At 34.7% G+C, this 13,121-nt stretch overlaps 1 long non-coding RNA gene across 1 annotated transcript in view; it reads left to right on the top strand.

Moving 5' to 3' along the window:
- Positions 1-12,921, top strand: part of LOC116753228 — a 146,715-nt gene extending 133,794 nt beyond the window's left edge. Inside the window, exon 4 of the long non-coding RNA XR_004349721.1 lies at positions 12,857-12,921. This is a non-coding gene — a long non-coding RNA (uncharacterized LOC116753228). The remainder of the gene's footprint in view (positions 1-12,856) is intronic.
- Positions 12,922-13,121: the final 200 nt, after the last annotated feature.

Raw genomic sequence — 13,121 nt, 5'->3', positions numbered from 1 at the left:
TTAATTCTAATATTTTGCTTTTTTACATTTTTATGTACATGTTGAGTTTCTTTTTGAGCAGTAGAAATACTTTAACCCAAACTTTGAAAAATAGTAATAATGAGCAAGTCTAAATCCTAAAATATTATAGACAAAAGCAAAAGAAATACACGTGAGTAAAGATCTCAGTAACACTAGTTTCCTAGAATTATAAACCATTTAGTATGATCTATGCTCATACGCAGAGAATGGGATGTGTGCATACTGCATCCCCAAGATGTTGAAAATATGCAATACAATGGCCACATACCATCAAAGATGCAATTCGATATTTGGAAATGTACTAATATGTTGTTTTAGAGTCACTACTTAATAGCACTTCAAAATGATTGTATTTTTACATATTGATTTTTCTTTAATAATTCAAAATCTGTCTCATAAATTTGTTTTTCATATTACTAGTTTTCTATCTTAAAAGGAAATGAAAGGAATGAGCCTAAAATTAAGTGACTAAGATTTGCAGATTTAACCCCAGTAGTAGTATTTATTACCCTAATTATGTTTTTAAAGTTTTGCATGACTATTTGAATATTAACAGGTAAATCAAATTTGAATTTTCTCTCAGGTGATACTAATATGACTAAATAATAAGTCAGTGTAAGCATCCTTGAACGTGTCAAATAAACCACTTATTTTTCAGTTGAAGGTAATGTCTATTGATTTCCTAACTAACTGATTTAGACAAGTAATAATATTGCTAATGGATAAACCAATCCTTTGGTAGTATTTACAGTTTATACCAATAGTGCTTTATTCAACATTTTATTCCTGCCTAAAGATACTAAGTAATGAATGATATACACTTTTGGTGCACAGATATTGTTTAAATTAACTTCTATGAGAAACATTATTTGGATTGTTAGATCCACAGGTTTTTTGCATTATGTTATTTTCTTGAAAGCCGTCATAAAGAATTACAGGAACTCATAATGAGTTACATTTATATACTATTTATATTTCTCAAAGTACTTTCAAGTATATTATCTCTTTTGATCCTCTTATCAACTCTATGAAATAGGAAAGACCAATGTTATGGGTTCCTTTTTTTCGTGAGAAATTGACCCCAGGCTACATAGCCAGCAATCTTATGGCATTCTACCCTTAATTCCACAAAGCATGGAATTCCATTAGCTTATTCTGTATTAAAATGTTAGCAACTTGATGTCCCACACCTGCTAGAAATAATCTTCCCATAAACCTCAAATCCCAAAGTATTCATTATTGCCTTTCAGTTATTGATGACACTAATCTTGCTTCCCTGTGTAGAGTAGATAATGTCATAAGGAGCAGGTCAGTGAAACCACTGTCCCAAGTGTTGGAATTAAATTTACTTCCAGTTCTCTAATTGATTCTCTAATTAAATGTCTGATAGATATTGATAAATGTAAATTACAAAAAAAGAAGTAACTTGCCAAATATCTTCATTTGGTATGCATTTGATAACGCAGCTATTATAGGTTATACACACACACAAGCCTTTTTATTTTCTTTGATTTCTAAACCTGATGTTTCACTTTAAAAAGTGGCTGTTGGTGAGGGAGAGGAAGAAGGAGAAACTATGGCTGTATCAATACATCAGAGCCAGGAAACATTTTGGAAGAATAGAAGAGAAATAATTTGTTTCACTCTCTTTTTTTTAAAGGAGGGGCTGAGAGCGTGAGATTAAAATGATTCTGAGCCTTTCACTAACTTCTCACAAGAGCAGGAACATAAAGAGGCAGAGTGGTGATCAAAACCAATAATTCAATGTATCACAATTCTCAGATTTAAATGATGAAGAAAAAGAAGTTGAGCATTAGGGAGAAAACGGAAAAATAGTGTGGTAAATCAAGGAACTAAAGCAGTAGTGACATGGTTGGGGGGGGCGGGGATGAAAGTCAGTATGAGGAAAAGGCCACCACCATTGATTAATTGGTTTACTAATGGCCAGGAGTGTTTAAAGATGAAAGGAAGGGGCTTCCCTGGTGGCGCAGTGGTTGAGAATCCTCCTGCCGATGCAGGGGACACGGGTTCGTGCCCCAGTCCGGGAAGATCCCACATGCCGCAGAGCGGCTGGGCCCGTGAGCCATGGCCACTGAGCAAAGATGAAAGGAAGGACAGGCCCAAGAGCCTGCTGCAAGAAGACAGGGTAGAACCTTAGAAATGTTGCTAAGGGAATATTTGAGGGAGTGAACATGAATTAAGGATAAAGTGAGTTAAGATAAATGTTTCTGGAAAATGAAAAATAGACATAAAATATCAGGAAGAAAACCTGCAGAATTTTAGATTTAACAGATAATCTTCATCATCATCATCATCATTTGACAAATGCAGATGCAGTTTTTCTTTTTATTATTTGGAGAAATGAAAATTATCCCTGATGGAATGAGAAATTGGTCTTAGTTCTTATCTCACAATGTTTCTGAGGCTATTTGAAGAATAGTCAAAGTAAACTATTATTTTAATCACAGCCACCACTTGTGCTGCTCAGGCTGCTTACTGCCTAGTGTGAGGGAACTGTTCGTAGCTACCCATGCAGCGCACAACCTGCACAACCAACATACATGCCTCTAAGTGTAAAAAAGAAAACAAACTACATTAATAAATGATCTTGGAAGAGTGGTGGATTAGGAGGTATAATGTCCTTGTTCAGGTCATATATCTGCTAGCTCCTAGCTGGATGGCATTATTCAAATTAATCAACCTCTTTGAATCCCAGTGTGCTTATTAGCAAAATGGTTATAATAATATTTACCTTCCAAACCTTACACAGTTATCTGAGTTAAAGAATGTTTCATAAAATTTCAATTTTTCTAGAAATGCACATTATTATTTAAAAGATTAATGCAACCATAAAATAATTGTGTTTCCAAATATCTGGACTGTAATATTTTTGAAGAGACAGCATGGCATACTATATCATGTAAGCTACAGTACCACAACTTGAAGTATCTGTTTAATAACTGAACTATTTTGTTTTTGTTAAATGGATAGTCATAATGTTACCATCTGTGAAAAATATTTTTGTTTATGCTAATTTGTAATTCTAGATTTAAGCAATCTCAGTGGTCCCCATTCTCCATAATATATCTTTTAGAAGATTTTTGTTTTCCCAGTGCATTGATTCTCAGTTATGATAGAGAATATCAAGAGTTTATAAACTGTAGTGGGTTGCCAGTTTGAGTTAGAGAGAAGTGACATAGAGAGCAGAGGTATTCTTATTCAAGACCCTCTGGTCCATTCATAGTCTACCTTGCAGCTCATTCTCTTTTCAGGACTTATAGATGTTGGAAAGCTCTAGGAGTCTCTCTTCAGCTCTTTTCGCTTTACTATCCATTCTCAGGTTGTCTCAGCTATTCCCATGGCTTTAAAAAATTTACATACAGTTTTACAGATTTATAGTCCCAGGGCTGAATTCCCCATGACCTAGACTTAGATCTCAAATAGCTCTGCCACATCTTTGTATGTCTAATCTACATCCATCCACCTGTCTATCTGTCATCTTCATATGTTCCATCTAAGCTTGTTCCTCCCTAGATCTTCCCTATTTTTCTTATAGTACCATAAACCCCTAGTTGCTTAAGGCCAAAACTGTGTCATTCTTGACCCTTTTTTTTCCCTCTCACCCCCATCCGATCCATCCGCCAGTCCTATTGGTTCTACTCTAACGTATATCCCTTATCATGCCCTGTAAAATGCTACATGATTGGATTCCTGGCCACTATTTCAAGATCATTTATGTAAAACAGGCCTTTTCATGTATCACTCTTCATAGCACAAACGCCTCCTGGAAATTATATTTATCTGTTGATCTATTTATTGTCTCTCACCCTTATTAGAGAAGGATTTTTTTTCAGTTTTAATCCCAGTTCCGTACCTAGAATGCTACCTGATACATTTTAGACACTCAATAGTACTTGTGAACGAATTAAATCATAGCCATAGTATAAATCCATCAGTAGAAACAGGCTTGGAATCATGGGAATCAGATTGACAGCTGCACATGACCATCAGTGTGTTAGTTGTGCTTTCATAAACACATTCTTCACTTATGAAACACATTCTTGCCTTTCTTTGAATACAGAGAGCCAAAAATGTCATATTGATTCAAAGAAATAAATTGTACCTATTTTCAACTCAATACAATTCTATAAGAATGAAAGTTCTCAAAACAAGGCAAGGAAAAATTTTTTGTTTTTATTTGAACTGTCCGCCTCTCCAACCATCCTTCCCTATCTCCCGAATTTTTATATTTAGGAACATATTTTGTCTTTCTTCCCATAGTCAAAAATGATGTTCAGACTTGAAGGTAGTGATCTTGAGTATTATTATGCCAAATCATTCCAAATTATGCAATAGCCAAAGCACATAAAAATATGTCATGGTAATAAATCTGTTTCCCTACTCTTCATAATGTCTTATTTGCCCTAAAAACTTTTCAGACCATAGCATAATAAATGAACTTTCCAGTGTGATTTGCATATCTCTCACCACAAAAGGAGTGTCTGTTTCAAATCCTAAAGTTGTATTTGATATATTTAAATGATCTCAAATAATAATCTTCAGAGTTGTCCTGACCTGACTGATAATGAATTTTATAGTCCACCATAGTGTTCATTTGCCTGGGTCTGCAATAAGTTAATTACCAGGAAATATAAGAAATGTGCTGTTGCAAAATCCCTGATTTCTCTCTTCTGAATTTATTTGAATAATTACTAAAGTATGTCTCTTGTTTTCAGGCCAAATTTAATCTCCTAATCATAGAGCTTGTACCTCCTCCCGTATTTTATATGTTGGTTGATTGGACCTTCTTTCATCCGGACACCCAAGCCAGAAGAGTCATTGCTTAATGCTCAGATCCCCTTCACTTCATATATAAAATGGGTCACCATATCCTCTCAGTTCTGCTTATAAAATATCTCTGACATCTATTCCCTTTTCTCTACGACTGTGACCTCTTTGAAAGATTAACCCATTTGAGCCTCACGGAGTTGTATTGACCTAGCTTCTGACTGCACCACCCCTTCCTCATAAAACCAGAGATGGGTCAGCTCAGAATCATGTCCTGAAAGGCACTAGGATTTGGGAATGGTTGGTCATCCTGTTACTATACACTCAATTGCAGACATGCTGCTTGAGGTAGGAGATTCTACAAAAAGAGTATAAATTGTGACACCAGACAGGCAGGGTTTCAGATTCTGTCTCTTCTTCCACCACTGCTATTATCTTGGGCAAGTTCACCTCTTTGGAACTTAGCTTAACCATATTTAACTTTGAGTTAATAAATAATTCATACTTCATAGGGTTGTTGTGAAAATGAAATAAGATTATGTATGCTAAACGACACTTCCTGGCATGTGTTGTAATGTCACCATATGTTAGTTCTTATCTTGCATTCTCCTACCACTTCTAGGCATCATCATATGCTATCCAGAGCACACCTGCAGAAACCCTGCGTGCTTTCTCGGCCCTCTTGTACTGATATCTTTTGGGTAGCAAGGATTTCTTTATTTCCCTCAGCCAGAAAAAGGGAACCTGAATGAGACTCTGTTCTGTATCAGGGAACCTGTTTTTATACTTCTGCAAATCCACATTCTAGAATAGCTGGAAACTATTTCTCTTCCTATTATTTTCTTATTTTAATATGTATTAATGACTGTCCCTAGGTTACAAGCAAAATTATAGATTTCTTAGCCTTCTGTACTCTATCCTTCTATATTTTTACAAACTCCGCTCTGACACTTATACTTTTTAGCGCTTTGTCAACCTTTGCCTCATCTCAGGAAGTCAGTTTTTCCTGGCTTAATGTTCCCATTGCACTTTGAAAAGTCTCTATAAGCATATATCCTGTCATATTGGTACTATCTGTATACTATTTCTCTTACGCACTATCATATAAATTCCTTGAATGGATGACAGTACCACAGCACCAAGAATGTGCTTGAAGGTCCATAGCTAATTAATAGATAATAGAATGTGTTACTATCATTATTTCTATTGCCCTTACCTATTTAAAGAATTTTCTTTTCCTAGATTTTCTTTGTCAAACCATGCTACATTTTGTGTTCTATATCATAAACAAATATGATTTTTATGCAAACACTATTTTCATATAACTCTGAACACCAAGATTTTAAAACCTAAACTAATACTCCAATATGTGTGCTTCTCATTTGCACGAAAATAGCATTCTGCAATTGAGATTTGAAAGCTGAGAAATTTCAAAGCCCTGTGTAAAAAAAACTTAGAAAAATTAATCATATTTTAGTCAGTTTATTAAATAACTAAATTGGAAAGCAATGAAGCATAATTTCAACAACCTTCAAAATAAACACTCACCTTTTACTCCCAAAGTTCTTTCATATTGCACTTCGGTGCCAAAAAATACATCCCTACCATGATAGCCCTGAGAGAAACACCTTATTTGGGAAAGAATGAGGAGGAGATGTAGGAATATCTGGCATCGAGTTATTGTACCATATTTAACCTCAGGGCAGCCATGCCAAAAGGTACCACACATTCCCAGGATCTATATCCCTCTCTCCTAAGGTAACTTAATGAACTTCTGCGGTTTCCTGCACAGGCTCTTCATCACTGAGGTGTAAATGTCAGAGACAGGAGAGCATTTAACATCTAGTCATTAAGCCTACTCTGCAGTAGATCTAGACCAGAAGTTATGAAGATTTCTATAATGCCATCTGGGAATGGGAATAGGAAGGTAACTGTACTGTCTCTTCCCATATTTGTGATGTTTCATAGTATTATATTATTTTCAGATCCTTCTGTAAATTCTGTCTCATCTCTTAAGAAATGGTTTTCATATGTCTCTACATTCTTCGTTTGTACATGAGAATTTTAAAAACCTACTTTGTAAAATAACTGACAAAGTGGGGAACTTGTACTCTCTGACATAACATGAGCTGAGAGTGTCATTTAAGTTCGATTAGTTAAGCATTAAAAAATATTAGTCTCATGCCTAGGGAAAGATAAGAATATTTTTAGGCCTTTTCATTACTTTAAAAGGAATTTTATAACAAATTCAGTTTAAGTATAAATATAACTCAATTATCTGTAACAATGGTAATGGAAAATTGAAATCTACAGATAATCCAACATTTTATTTTAAAAGAGCACAATAAACCTTTGTTCCCGATGAGCTTCTTTTTTTTTTTTTTTTTTTTTTGCGGTACGCGGGGCTCTCACTGTTGTGGCCTCTCCCGCTGCGGAGCACAGGCTCCGGACGCGCAGGCTCAGCGGCCATGGGTCGCGGGCCCAGCCACTCTGCGGCATATGGGATCTTCCTGGACCGGGGCACGAACCCGTGTCCCTTGCATCGCAGGCGGACTCTCAACCACTGCGCCACCAGGGAAGCCCCTAATGAGCTTCTTAATATTGCTCAGAACTGAGAATTAATTTGTGTAGATTCTACCTTTTTTTATTTGACACCTCCCCCATGGAGGAGGGGCCAATCAGCAGTAAATTAGACACTAAGTAGAGAGCAAGGGAAATAGTGTGAAATCAAGACCAAAGGACTTGAATCAACCACAAAATTCATATCTAATGCTTGAAAATTTAAAATAAAATAAATCTTCATTTTGGCTTTATAACAGACATAGACTTTCTGAGAACGAAATACAAAACATTTTGAGTGTGTAGATTTTCATTTGAAAATATAGATTAATACTTTGATTCAACTTTCTGGATCAAACAGTGAAAATAATTACTTCATATTTTATCAAATCCATTTCTTCCCAAGCAACAAAAACAAACAAACAAGCAAACAAACTCTCTGTTTCCATTCTGGATTTTTCAAGTGCTGTTCATCAACAGAAAACCATTTGTAGATGTGGTCCTGTTTCAAAGGTGGACAGATAATGGTTTTTATTTGTTGTCAAAATCAGCATGCAAAAAAAAAATAAATAAAAAGTCAATAAGTTCTGTCCTGGTGCTGTCTTTCGTTCTGCCTCTCCGTTTGAAAAGGCTCACCATGCAACCTGCCAGTACAGTAGATCATACATAACAGCAGCAGCAAGTAGATTCCTTTACAGCCTCATCAACACTTTCTTCTTCCTTCAGTTTTGTCTCCAAATACTGAGATTTTGGTTGGGTGACTTCATGAAAAGTATTCACTATTTCTAAAAGGATTCATTTTTCACGCATTATTTTTTTGCGGCTAAGTAACATTCTATATTTGTATATAACATGAAGAATCTGAAATGCAGCATTGAAATTGTCAAATGAAGCATATGATATGTTGGATGTGCCAAAAGAAATTGTCACCCTTCTTAATAAGCTTAAAATCTAAATCCTTCAAAGTTGGCCCAGGGCAAAATCCTCCATTCCTGAGGAGGATGTACCCTTACAATGGTACCCCTTACAATTATTGTCTTGGGATTTCCTGTTTCCTTAGGGATCTCTTGATTACATCCCCACTTCCACACTGGCTTGAGTGGGACAGAGAAATGCTGCATCTAGGTTTGCAAACTTGCCTTCTATTGACTAAGCGTGTAATTACCACTGATTGTTGCTCCACATAAACAAGGCACACTGTTTTTCTCATGGAGGTAATATACAGGTCCTCCTTTGGAGAAATAATCATTTATTTAAAGTGTTTGTAAAAATAATGCTGGAGGGCTTCCCTGGTGGCGCAGTGGTTGAGAGTCCGCCTGCCGATGCAGGGGACACGGGTTCGTGCCCCGGTCTGGGAGGATCCCACATGCCGCGGAGCGGCTGGGCCCGTGAGCCATGGCCGCTGAGCCTGCGCGTCCGGAGCCTGTCCTCCGCAACGGGAGAGGCCACAACAGTGAGAGGCCCGCGTAACGCATAAAAAAAAAAAAAAAAAAAAAATAATGCTGGAGACTTCATTAATTAATCAAAAGTGTATACAATTTATAAATACTTAGGAGATTACTTATATCTTCAGTTAAAACCAATAATTAATATTGGCAATAGAAGTGTAAATATGATCTCAATGAAATGACTAACCACTATTCCTTGTTTAAGATTTTTAACCCGGAAATAGTCTTTAGTCTGACATATACAATTGTATTCCCCTAATTTAAGCAAACTTGACCTTTAGTCTTATTTACAAAATAGAGTCCCGTTATTAAATTTGCAAACGAATTTTTCATTTTGAAAATAGTTTGGCAGAGCATAAAAACCCATATTCTCGCTGGGCATTCAAATGTTTAATGTAGACATAAGTCTTCCGTACTATATTTGTTACTCTAGAGTACAATCCTAGAGGGTTTGTGAGCCCTTTGAATTTATATGTAAAAATGTACATCTTTGTATATATCATTTTGGGGAAAAGGTAAAACAGCTTTTCTCAGAACCACAGCATAAAGTAAAATCCATTCATTGTGTGTAAGTTCATCTATATGTATGGGTTTTTAGATAATGAAAAATACCCATGTGTATTGACTCAATGAAGTGCAGTATGAAGAATATCAATGAGTCCATCAGCATATGCACATAAGTGTATTTTTAGAATGGGAATACTCTTGGTCATAACATAAATGATATGTATTACAATGATACAATTTTATTATTCACTAGCTCATTTTATGCTCTGGTTTATCATCATAAAAATATTAATTTCTCATGTTTTCTCTTCTTCACTTTATAGAAAATATTCTTTTATTGATAGAATAAATAAATGTCTTGAAATTAGTGTCAGCAAAGTAGATTCAAGAAGATCTGTTTAATGTTTATTTAGTGACATCTCACCGAATCTTGGTTACCTAAAAATAGAGAAAAATATTTTGGATGTTTAAAAAAATGAATGTGCAGAAGTAGAAGAGCTGCAACTGGATGGACTTGCTCCAGATAATTTAAGTTGTGTAAAGAAGTTCCTGGGTGAATGTTAGTATCACTTAACAAAAATGCTTTGCTGTGGGTTCTTTTTTGAATCAATGCTAATGGCATATATATGACATTTGAAATAGAAGTGAGTGTTAAATAAATATTACATATAAATAACTAGTAGATACAGTTCCATGAAAGAAAGGACTGTATCCTATTCAGTGCAGTATTCTCAGAGTCTGACATTCCATCAATAGTGGCTGAATGAGAAAATGATCAATTAATTAATCAATATTTGCTATAAATCCATAGATATCCTTCTGGTTCCTTCTAGTAGTAAGAGCAATGCGTGATCTCAGTATAGTCTAAAAAACTCTTTAGATGTTCTTATATATATGAACAGAATTTACTAATATGATGGACAAGCATTATGATACAGAAAAGTGATAACGTAATTGGGTGAACAAAACATTTTGACCTACAAAATACATAATGGTGATAAAAATATTAGTAACTAATTTTCATAGAGTCCTTGTACATTAAATGTATTAAAAAATTATTTAAGATATGTTAACAAGGCAAGGGTGAGTGCTTTTAATATCTAACCTGCCCATTCCAAATTATTTAATAATCTAGAGAATGTGCTTTGTTAAATTCGCTATTTGCTATTGATGAATAGTCCAGACTTCGTGAAGTTACCTGTTAACTTGTAGATTTCTTTTCTAACACAGATCGAAATAATTTCTATCCAGGAGAAAAATAAATCCAACTGTTATGGATTGGTATCCTACAGGACATTAATCAGTTTTATATCTAACCTAGAAATCTTGTACTAATAATGTTTCAAAATACCTATAGATACCCAGATCCTCAAAATCCTGTGAATTAGCCTTGCCATCTGATTAGTTTATTCATTAATTAATGAGCTGAATAAAACCTTTGACACGTGTTTATTTTATATTTGTGTAAGAGTCATACTGTTAACTTTTTGAAAATTATACTTAAACAATGTATTATTGTTATCTTCACAACCACATAAAGAAGGTACTAAAACCATCCCCATGCACTGTTATTATTACTAATAGTACAGTGGGTACTATTGTCATCCCTATAAGGAAACTGAAAATTGGGGAGGTTAAGTGACTTGTCCAAGGTCACACAGGTAGTAAGATTACAGACTCTGTAATATCATAAGCCTGTGCTCTTAACCACTGGAGTGACAGCTGCCCGGAGGCTAGAAGAAAACTCACATTGAATAAACTGAAGCTTAATGCCTTGTCTTGCATGAGTCTTAAAAGCATTTTGAAAGGCAAAGTGAATTTATAAAAGTACTTCCTTCATGAAGTGAATGTGAGCATAGAAACTATATATATATATATATATATATATAATGTATATGTATAATATGTATGATATATATATATATGCACACACATACATAGATATATATAAAGAAACACTCTTGTAAGAAATGTCATCATAGTGCATTTTTTGCAACTGAATTCATAATAAAGGCAAAAGCCTTTGACCCATTCAGAGAATCAAGCTACATCTTTGTCAGCCCCAGGGTTTCACAGTTGACATTACCAAGAATTACTATTGCAGCAAAGTAATGACGTTTGAAAGTTATATTTGAGATAATTGAAACTTTTGTCAAGAGTCCCAGGAATGAAAAGCCTTCTGGATAGCGGATGAATAGAGAAAATATTTGCAAGCCTTTGTTTTCTTTGTTTCTTGTTTTGTTTGTTTTAGTCTTCAAACTGGTAAACTTCCAACTGTTGTAACAGGGTTTGTGTCTTAAAATTACCATTTCCTTACCTGAACGTTTTTATTTAGTATGTGAGGGCCTGATCAACAACACCTTTTCTTCAGCTGTCAAGGAAGGGCCACATATGAGAGAGTTTGCATCTTGTTTAGACTTTTTAAGCTGCAAAGGGTAGCAGTCACTTGGTCTTTGTCCGCAGTGTTCTTTATTCTGGCCCTAAACTGCTTGGAAAATTGCCACTATTTCCATTGGCGGGCTCTACTTCCTTTGAGAGTTGTTTTTTAATAAAGGTATATAGAGCAAATAGGCTTTTGCCTCTCTTAAGTGTCTAGAATGTTCCCAAACTGGAACTAGGGAAAAATTAAAAATAAAAGCCTTAACTGTTTTCCTCTTAAAGTCATTTCCCAAGTGTTGTCCCTAAGCCTGCTATATGAAAATAACCTCATCTACCTGTTTTTTAAAAAATGCATATATCTTGGCCTCATTCCTCATCTACTAGATCAGAAAATCTGATCTGGGATCAGGGAAACAGTATTTCAACAAGCAACTCTGATGACTCCTACACCTTATAAAGCACTGTCTTTAAAAAATCTTCTTTTTATTTTTATACAACTTGGACTTTTACACAAATTCTTACCTTTTTACTCTGAAAAAAGCATCTATTTGCATTTTAACAAGTAACTTAGGAATCAGAGCTTACTTGTTAAATTCTGAGTAATTTTAAAGGAAAGTTAATTTGTTCTATTTTGAAAAATATATAGACTGGCTACTCAAGAGAATATTTTATGTATAGCAAGAAACTACTTAGTAGAATGAGTATCCTAACTGTTACAAATTATCTGATAGTCATGTTCTCAATTTGATGGCTGTATTTCTGAGACAGAGATGATATATTTGAATATAAAACCCAAATTAGGATTCCTCTAATCCATAAAGTACATGTGATATGTGATTGCATTTCTAAATTAGAATTGTAAGATGTTGTGTGTGTGTGTGTGTGTGTGTATGTGTGTGTGTGTGTATGGATGGATGGATGGATGTATACATACACATAAGATATGCAAAATACATATGTATGTATGTGTATATATATATATATATATATACACACACATATATACAAATTCTAATATAAACATGAATATATTCACACATATCAAAAATTAAAACAACTTGGACTTAAAATCAGATATTATTTTAGGAAAGACATTTCCCTTTTTTCCAAAACTGAGATATTTCTGATTAGTCTGTTATCATTTGTTTGTTCAGGCCTGGGAAAATCAACATGAGGTGGTGCTTATGAACTTCAAGGTCTAAATCATACAGATCCAGGTTTGTATTACATCTCTGCTACTTAATAGCTGTGATGCTCTCAGCAAGTTAATTACTTTTTCTAGGTCTGTTTTCTCATCTATGAAATAATGGTACTGATAATGTCTACTAGATAGGGATACCAGGACTAACATTGTACCTTGTTCCTAGCAAGCAGTGGAGATGCATCAAGCATACTTAACTATATGTAGAATTTTATTAT

This window comes from Phocoena sinus, chromosome 4, assembly GCF_008692025.1.
Source record: "Phocoena sinus isolate mPhoSin1 chromosome 4, mPhoSin1.pri, whole genome shotgun sequence".
NCBI classification, from domain to species: domain Eukaryota; kingdom Metazoa; phylum Chordata; class Mammalia; order Artiodactyla; family Phocoenidae; genus Phocoena; species Phocoena sinus.
This window is presented reverse-complemented; position numbering and strand designations above follow the sequence as displayed.